This window comes from Sinocyclocheilus rhinocerous, unplaced genomic scaffold (genome assembly GCF_001515625.1).
Source record: "Sinocyclocheilus rhinocerous isolate Xijiao unplaced genomic scaffold, SAMN03320098_v1.1 scaffold277, whole genome shotgun sequence".
NCBI lineage: Eukaryota > Metazoa > Chordata > Actinopteri > Cypriniformes > Cyprinidae > Sinocyclocheilus > Sinocyclocheilus rhinocerous.
In genome coordinates, this window is record NW_015662923.1 from 541,841 (window position 1) to 549,531 (window position 7,691).

The 7,691-nt window shown below is 36.9% G+C and overlaps 1 protein-coding gene across 2 annotated transcripts in view; it reads left to right on the forward strand.

The window, feature by feature from the left end:
* The window catches only part of LOC107728352 (zona pellucida sperm-binding protein 3-like), a 48,492-nt gene that overhangs the window by 2,405 nt on the left and 38,396 nt on the right, over positions 1-7,691 (forward strand). The gene's annotated exons all lie outside the window — the stretch shown is intronic.

The window sequence follows — 7,691 nt, forward strand, 5'->3', positions numbered from 1 at the left end:
TTTTTTTTTTTTTTTTTTTTTTTTTAAATCTCTGACTTCAAGGCAATTTGGCCCAACATTACCTGGGTTTTACAGTAGCTACAAGTTTGATGTTAGCACTAAATATGCAGTTCGTGGAAGCAATGATTGACTTTAAGCTCAGTATGTGCTTAAGTGCCATGGGGGTGGAAGGGAAATGGGGCTTTATGTACATAGTGTATTAACATTATTCTTAAAAGTCAGAGCTACCTGGTAAAGCCTCTCAACAATGCTATGGGAGCTCCCTCACCATTGATTGGCAAAAATTAAACCATTAAAATTGACCCGCAGCAGTCAAAGAGTCTGCCTTCAATAAGTTGTGCAATGAGGTAAATTATTGTGCCATGCATGATTATGCGCATTCAGCCCAATTTCATTGGATGTTTTCATAGTTCCTGCAACACGTATGATCTAACCAAGTCCTGCAATAATGCTGTTTGACCAGATCTAATCCAATAGAAAGATGTTCTTCTAAGAATATGATCGCATCCAAAAGCTTAGGCGGCAGACTTGTTGCAGCAGACTACTACTTCTGAGACCCCATGTTTTAAAGATCTACTAAACAGAGAGCTTTTGTTTTATCTAAGTGAATATTAAACTAAACTATAATTTTTTTTTTGCTAGAAATGACATCAAAAGTGGAAAAAGTTGATCAATATCATAGACTGTGAAAGATGCATCTTTGCTGCCTTCAAAAATTGATCAGATGAGTATCTCATTTGACAGGATCTGACAATCTTTGGATTCGGACATGCCTTGTTGCCTTCCTACCTCTGTATGCCACTTGTGGAGGCAGCATTTTTCAGCTTTCGGGCATGGGCCACATGGGATTGCAAGCAAAGCAGAACAAGTAGAATGTGGAAAGATTTTTCAAAACTACGAACAAAAAAGGCTGTCATGTGTAAAGGCCCCAATGAGAGCGGTGAGAAAACAGCAGTTAAGAAAGCATCTGATCATAGTGAAATGTTTGCACCAGCTCTGCAATTCAGCACTCCAGTCAAGCCATGTCATAATTATGTATGTAACATTTTATGCAATAGACTGCTTTTAAGCAAGCAGCTATACATTATTAAACAGGACGTGTCAGTGTCGCTTTCAGTTAGAATTACAACTTAATCTTCACCTATAAAGCTAGCTAATGTTAAACCTTTTTATTAGTGAATGCAGATTGTTTGGTTTGTGCAGATTAAAGCTTAATCTAGCTCAGGACAGTTTCGATTATAACACTATAAGATAGTTTTTCATACAGTTAATTAAATGGATAATGAAAATGTCATCTCATTTTGTGTACCAAATATTTTGATTTGTATAGTAAAAAAATAATTGTATAATAATTGTAGTTGTATAATAGTAATAATTGTTTGACATTTTCAAAAGTGATTACCTTGTTTTATTTATTAGTAAGAAAATATAACTTGATATTTTAACTAATAAAGTGAATAACTTTACTGTGCAATAAAAGCAGAATAATTAGTTAAAACCTACCAATTAATCAGTGAAATAATTGATAATTATTTGATAAATCATTCTAATAATCGTTAGATTAATTGATTATTAAAATAATAGTTTGTTTCAGCTTTATTGCTACATTTGCCACAATTAGTATAATTAAGGGACCCTTGGCCATTTACAAATACTAGTGCTGCTTTTTAAACATTTCTCCTACTTACATGGATTTACACAGAGACGATGTATTTCATTTTTCAATATAGGAGTATCCTGTATTATATGATGATGGGTGGCCAGGCAACTATACAGTATAAGCTTCATGAAAAACTCCTACTTTTGGTTGTTAGCCATTAAAACATTATTAATCACACAGACTACTATTATCTTTGAGTGGCCTATTAAAATTTTGGACTGCTTCCAATCTAGACTAACCAAACTTTATCCAACATTTCTTGGCCACCTCCGCTTGGGAAAATCGAATTCCAGATAATGCCTTTTGATAACACCATCATGATTAAATAACACCACCACCATTAAACACTGAAACAGAACAGAATTTCATTTCATTCTGAAATGTGTTTTTTCAAGATGTACGATAAGAGGGTGTTCATGTGCCTAATTTTCCTGGCACTTGAATTAGACAGTCATGGTGCTGATGAAAGATCTGAATTTGTGTGTTGGTGTGTAGGTGACAATCACCTGTAAGCTCAAGCGAAATCAGGATGGGATCAGATAAAAGAATTGGGGTGTGTAACACTCCCTGTCTCACCTGTGTCATTTCACCAAAATGTGGAATATGTAAGAATTGCCATGACATTGTGTTGTATCCTAGTATCTAATTTGGAAACAAATGACTTCTTGGAACATTTGGTTGCTAAATTGTTATTTATTTTCTTAACAAGGTTTTGTACTTCACTCGTGTCTGAATTTCCATGCAAAATAGCAACCTTTACACGTGCACAAAAACGATTGTACCTCATGTGTTACTCTGCCACGGTGGTGGTGATGACTGGTCACGTTGACTGGCACAGTTCTACAGTGGAGCCCACATCAATGCAGGCTCAGCAAAAGTGGGCATCAAGTGCACATAGCAAAGAAGGCACTCATTAGCACTCTTCTGAAACCTAAAAAGACAAATGGGGTAGTCTATGATCATGTGACCTTGGTGTGCATGTGTCCATGAATACACAAGAAATACACACACATCAAGTACATTATTTGGGACAGGGCCTGTCTGCATAACTTGAGATCAGACACTGGAATCACTTTTCTCCTCCTGAGGGGTGAAGTAACGGTTTGATCCAGAAAACATTTGGCACCATCTTGGTCTCTGTATCCATCTCTTTCTCTTTCACCCCTCTGTCTCTGACTATGTCTTTTTAAATAGTTAGAATCACAGATACTGGACATGATAATGATCATGCATTTTTCAGTGTCATGATAACAGATAACATATTGGAATATGAACAAGTCGAGGTATTTCTCTGTCATATTCTTCTTTTGTGTGACATGTTATTCATAATTGCACTTTTGTGCCCAGTATTTCACTGCAAAAAACTGTTATTCCACATAGTCTCATTGTTTATACGTACTGTAGGTATGTGTACATAACATTTATAGATAGAAAAACACACCTTTCTGTATGTTTGGGTTGATGCTGAAATGTACAATATGGACGTAGCATCCAAAACATAAGCAGTGTTACGTATTTAAAGCAATAGAAGCATTTTTTTTAAATGAAACATTTATATCGTAAGTACACTTATTGCTAAATTTGTAAAATTTTATAGATTTAACCTTCCTTAACTCTATCTCCAAACATAAACATACCCATTTTTCAACAATAAAAAAAAAAAAAAAACAGGAAGCAAATACATACAGTGACAATCATTTTTTTTAGTTACAATATACCAATACATCAGTGGCGAGTGGTGGCTTTTTCAATAGGATATGCTACATAATTGAATATAATACGACAAATAAGACTCCAAGGCCGGTGTTGATTTAAAATTAGAATAGCCATTAAGTGGCAGTGCCTTCCCAAATGCTTATGCATATGTTCACATTACACAAGCAAAATTTATCAAGCACGGGGAAAACAAATAGGAATATAGCTGCAAGCAGCGATTATCGGGGTTCAAGCGCTTTAAGGCATTTAAGCACATATGAAAAAAGACAATACATATTATTTATCAAGCCTGTAACCACCTAAATCAATAATAAAAAATAAAAAAAAGAAACATTTTTTTTGGGGGAAAATCCAGGTAATTTGCCAAAGAAATATGATGATTTTTTTAACGGTTATGACTGTTCTAGCACCAGCTGTGGTCCGATCTCCATAAAACATTGCTTGCTTGTTTAGAATCACCTGTCGCATATGCTAACCTAATTTTGTGAAGTTTTGCGGTTTCGTTTAGGCTTTATAGGCTTTTGGGTATATTTGGGTATATTTGGACAGGCCCCTTTTCTAAAGGACCCAGTTATAGCTACTATATAGCTATAGTAGGTATACTTTTTTTGATAATTATTGACATATAGAGTCCACAGAATTGTACTGCAGTGGTTTTTTGAAAAACCTAGGACTAATTTATATATTCTCAATTATTTAACAAACGATTTGATTGACAGCAGTGGCCCTAGAGGCAAAGTTTTTCGGAATGAGGAGGTCTGCCCTACGATACAAATATTGTGTGTCTGTGTCAAGAACCGCGCAATATACAATGGTTCATGCCCTTGAAAATGCAATATTGCCCCTCAGTGGCCAATTTCTTTCAAATTTCTCACAGACCTTTAGGACCATGAGTCAAACAGGCCCATTGAGTTTCGTTCTGATTGACCTCCATTAACCTTGTCTAATTGGTGCTCAAAATTCATTGGCCAATGGCGGACATGTTTTTTAAGATATGCAAATGTCATTATAGACACTTGTGGCAGTTTGGACCAAGACAGTGCATACCAATTTTCATGTTGATTGGACAAATGGTTACGTAGTTATAGCTATTTTTATGTTTTTCCCGCTTATACCGCCACCAAGTGGCCAAGCTCCGCAATTTTTTTTTTATTTGACCAAAGAGTTATAGCCATTTTAGTGAAAGTGGCCCCATGCCTTTCAAATGTTTTGGCATCCCTTTGCGACGGTGAAATTTCAACTTTTTTTATATAGTTATTGATATTCACTCTCCATGGAATATTTCTGCACTGGTTTGGTTCCGGTTGGGCGAAAAACCTGGGATTTGTTCGCAAAAGTAGATTTTTCAAAATTTCAGTGTGACGGTCAAATCCGAGGTGTGCGTTTTGTCCGGCGCGAGCCAAGGATTCCAGCGACATAAGACACTTGAGCCTTGGTGATGTTGTAAACGGTGTGAGTACTACTCCAAGTTTCAAGTCTCGACCACTTACGGTTTGGTCTGCCCGATCAGTTTTACGTGGAGATTGCTGATCCTTGGCCATTCTAACATTTACAATAGAGTTTCAGCACTATGCGCTTGAACCCCTAATAATCAAAATCCTCCAAAATTTTTACTTTGAGTTTGCTCAAGCATGCTGCCAAATAACTTTCAAAATACTTTGTCTATGCCAAAGATTGTAAGAAGACATGTTTTTAGTGGTTGTTCAAAATTTGACAAAGCATGAAATTGTAACTTTTTACAACTTTTTTTTTTTTTAATTTAAACAAGTTAGTTTCACACCAAATACAATGTGATTTTCATTAATCGAGATCTAGCAGCCAAAAGCACATTTTTCCGCTTTGGTGAGTGATTTACGGACAGCTTTCCTAGCTCATTAAATCACTCACTCTCTTTAACCTGGCATTCACATAACACACTATCACATTTCTATAATTCAAATACGTTAAAGGATTGTTAGGCTGCATTCTATAGGTCAACCAGAACCGGGAACACTTCCCATAACATCCGATGTACTCGTTACATCGTAAGAAGAATGGCATCTACGCTAATATTAGTCTCTTTCATTCTTATTCCGAGGTCACCGTAGCCACCCAGATCCAGTCCGTATCCAGTCCAGATGGTGGATCAGCACCTAGAGACGACCTCTTCAGCCCTGAATGTCGGCGGAGACTGTGTCAACTAGATGCGCCCCAGAGACAGATCCCTTACGAAGACCTCGTCACCTCGACGATCATTGGCACAAGACCACGGGAACCTCTGCACCTGTGTTGCAGCCTGGAATTAAACCACGCCATGCTGGTTTCGTCTGGCCAGAGGAAAACTGGCCCCCCGACTGAACTTGGTTTCTCCCAAGGTTTTTTCTCCATTTCTGTCACAGATGTAGTATTGGTTCCTTGCCACTGTCGCCTTTGGCTTGCTTAGTTGGGGACTGATTGCACAGACACTATTGGAAGAGAACTGAACTGGATGTTGTTATAACTGAATCATCAATTAACTGACTTTAGCTGAAAAATGACTCTGTTATTGTCTTGCATCATTGACAAACTATTTTCCTGTTTGTCTCTGTAAAGCTGCTTTGACACAACCAGTACTGTATAAAGCGCTATACAAATAAAGGTGACTAGACTGACTTGACTTGACTCATAAGACAACAAACCGCAACTTATTCGCGAATGGTGGATACCCGAAACACTGCACAGCCCTTACTCTGTAACTCAGTCTCTCTCTTTCTCTAAATGTGGTTGTTGTGCATAGCCTACATAAACATACAGTATGTACTGGAGTCATAATTTGTTCTTCTCAGTTATTTTCAGCAATAGCACTATCCATCCTACGTTCTCCTTACTACGAGACCGTGAGTGGGCAGCCAAGATTCTGAGCATGAAACAGTCATCATTGCCATGTAAATGTGGGTAGTCAGAAATTCCAGACATGATCTATTTAAACACAACTTGTACATAAAAGGTACTGTCACTCAGTACACCAAGTTTGCCTCTGCATTTTTTTCTCCACATTACAGTACATCCACAGTTCTTCACAGTGGCAATACTGACTTTAACAAACATCCACAGAGCAATAAATTCACTTTCAGCCTCTCCTCTGAGAGACATAATGGAGAAATTCTCAGCAGGGTTTCCTCACCTCAGGCAGTTGGCTGTGAGATCAGCACTCTGGTTATGACCTGGAGTTGACATGAACAAAAACAGGGAAAAAAACAAACAAACACATGACTGATAAATCGATCAGTAGAGGTATCAAGAAAAAGGCAGAAGAAAAGAAAAATATAGTTGAGGAAAACTATGTGGATGCCAATGTAGAAATATTTGCAGTGGAACATAATTACAGTACATACCTGTATATATTGCAATATGTTGTATTCAGAGATATGTCAATTAAGATATAATACATTAAGACCTCAAATATAATTCAAATACATTATTTTGACATATGTATAAATGGTTAAATAGACACAAAATGGTGTCTTCAGAAGTCAGTCTACTGTGTGGTTTATTTCCACATGGCCTACAGTCCATGGTGATGCATTACACAATTTGTGTTGCCATTACTACTGTATTATGGGGGCAAAAAGCATATTTATGTGGTTGAATTATTTTGTAGATATTTTGCTTTGCCAAATGGATTATGTGTCAGCCAAGCAACTGTCATTAAGAAAAATGTGAATATTAATGGATGGGTTCTTCAGGTTTGATATACTTTGATATCCAGTGATGTCAGGATATGGTTCTGGTGTAGAGTGTTTTTGGTTTTTATTACTTTATAATATTAAAAAAATAATATATTTTTTCATCTGAGCAAAAAAACACTATATGGACAAAATTGTGATATGATGCCACATTTGCAATAAGTCCGTTCTTGAAATTTCATCCCAGCTAAATATTTTAGAGTCAACTGTAAGTGGTATTATTGGAAAGTGGAAGTGTTTAGGTGCTTGTGCGGTCTTCGGTCATTTCTGACCGGAGAATTTTACATTTTGAATTTTTAAAGATCATAGCTTCACCAGAATGTTACGAAACTTGGTGACTTTTATGGCACTTGGTATGTGAACACACAAAATACATGAGGGCATGATTCGAAAAAGCTAAGTGGTCGTAAAAAAAAAATAGTCACACTCATGGTCTTCGGTCAAAAATGACCAACCATAGGAAATAAATGGGAAATGGGATGCACAGCAATGAAGGGGTGAAACTCTAAAACATCTAGAGTGCAAAATCAACACACCAACTCACACACGCACGGACACACACTTGTACACACACACACACACCTATGAACTGGTGTGACTGTAACACTGCA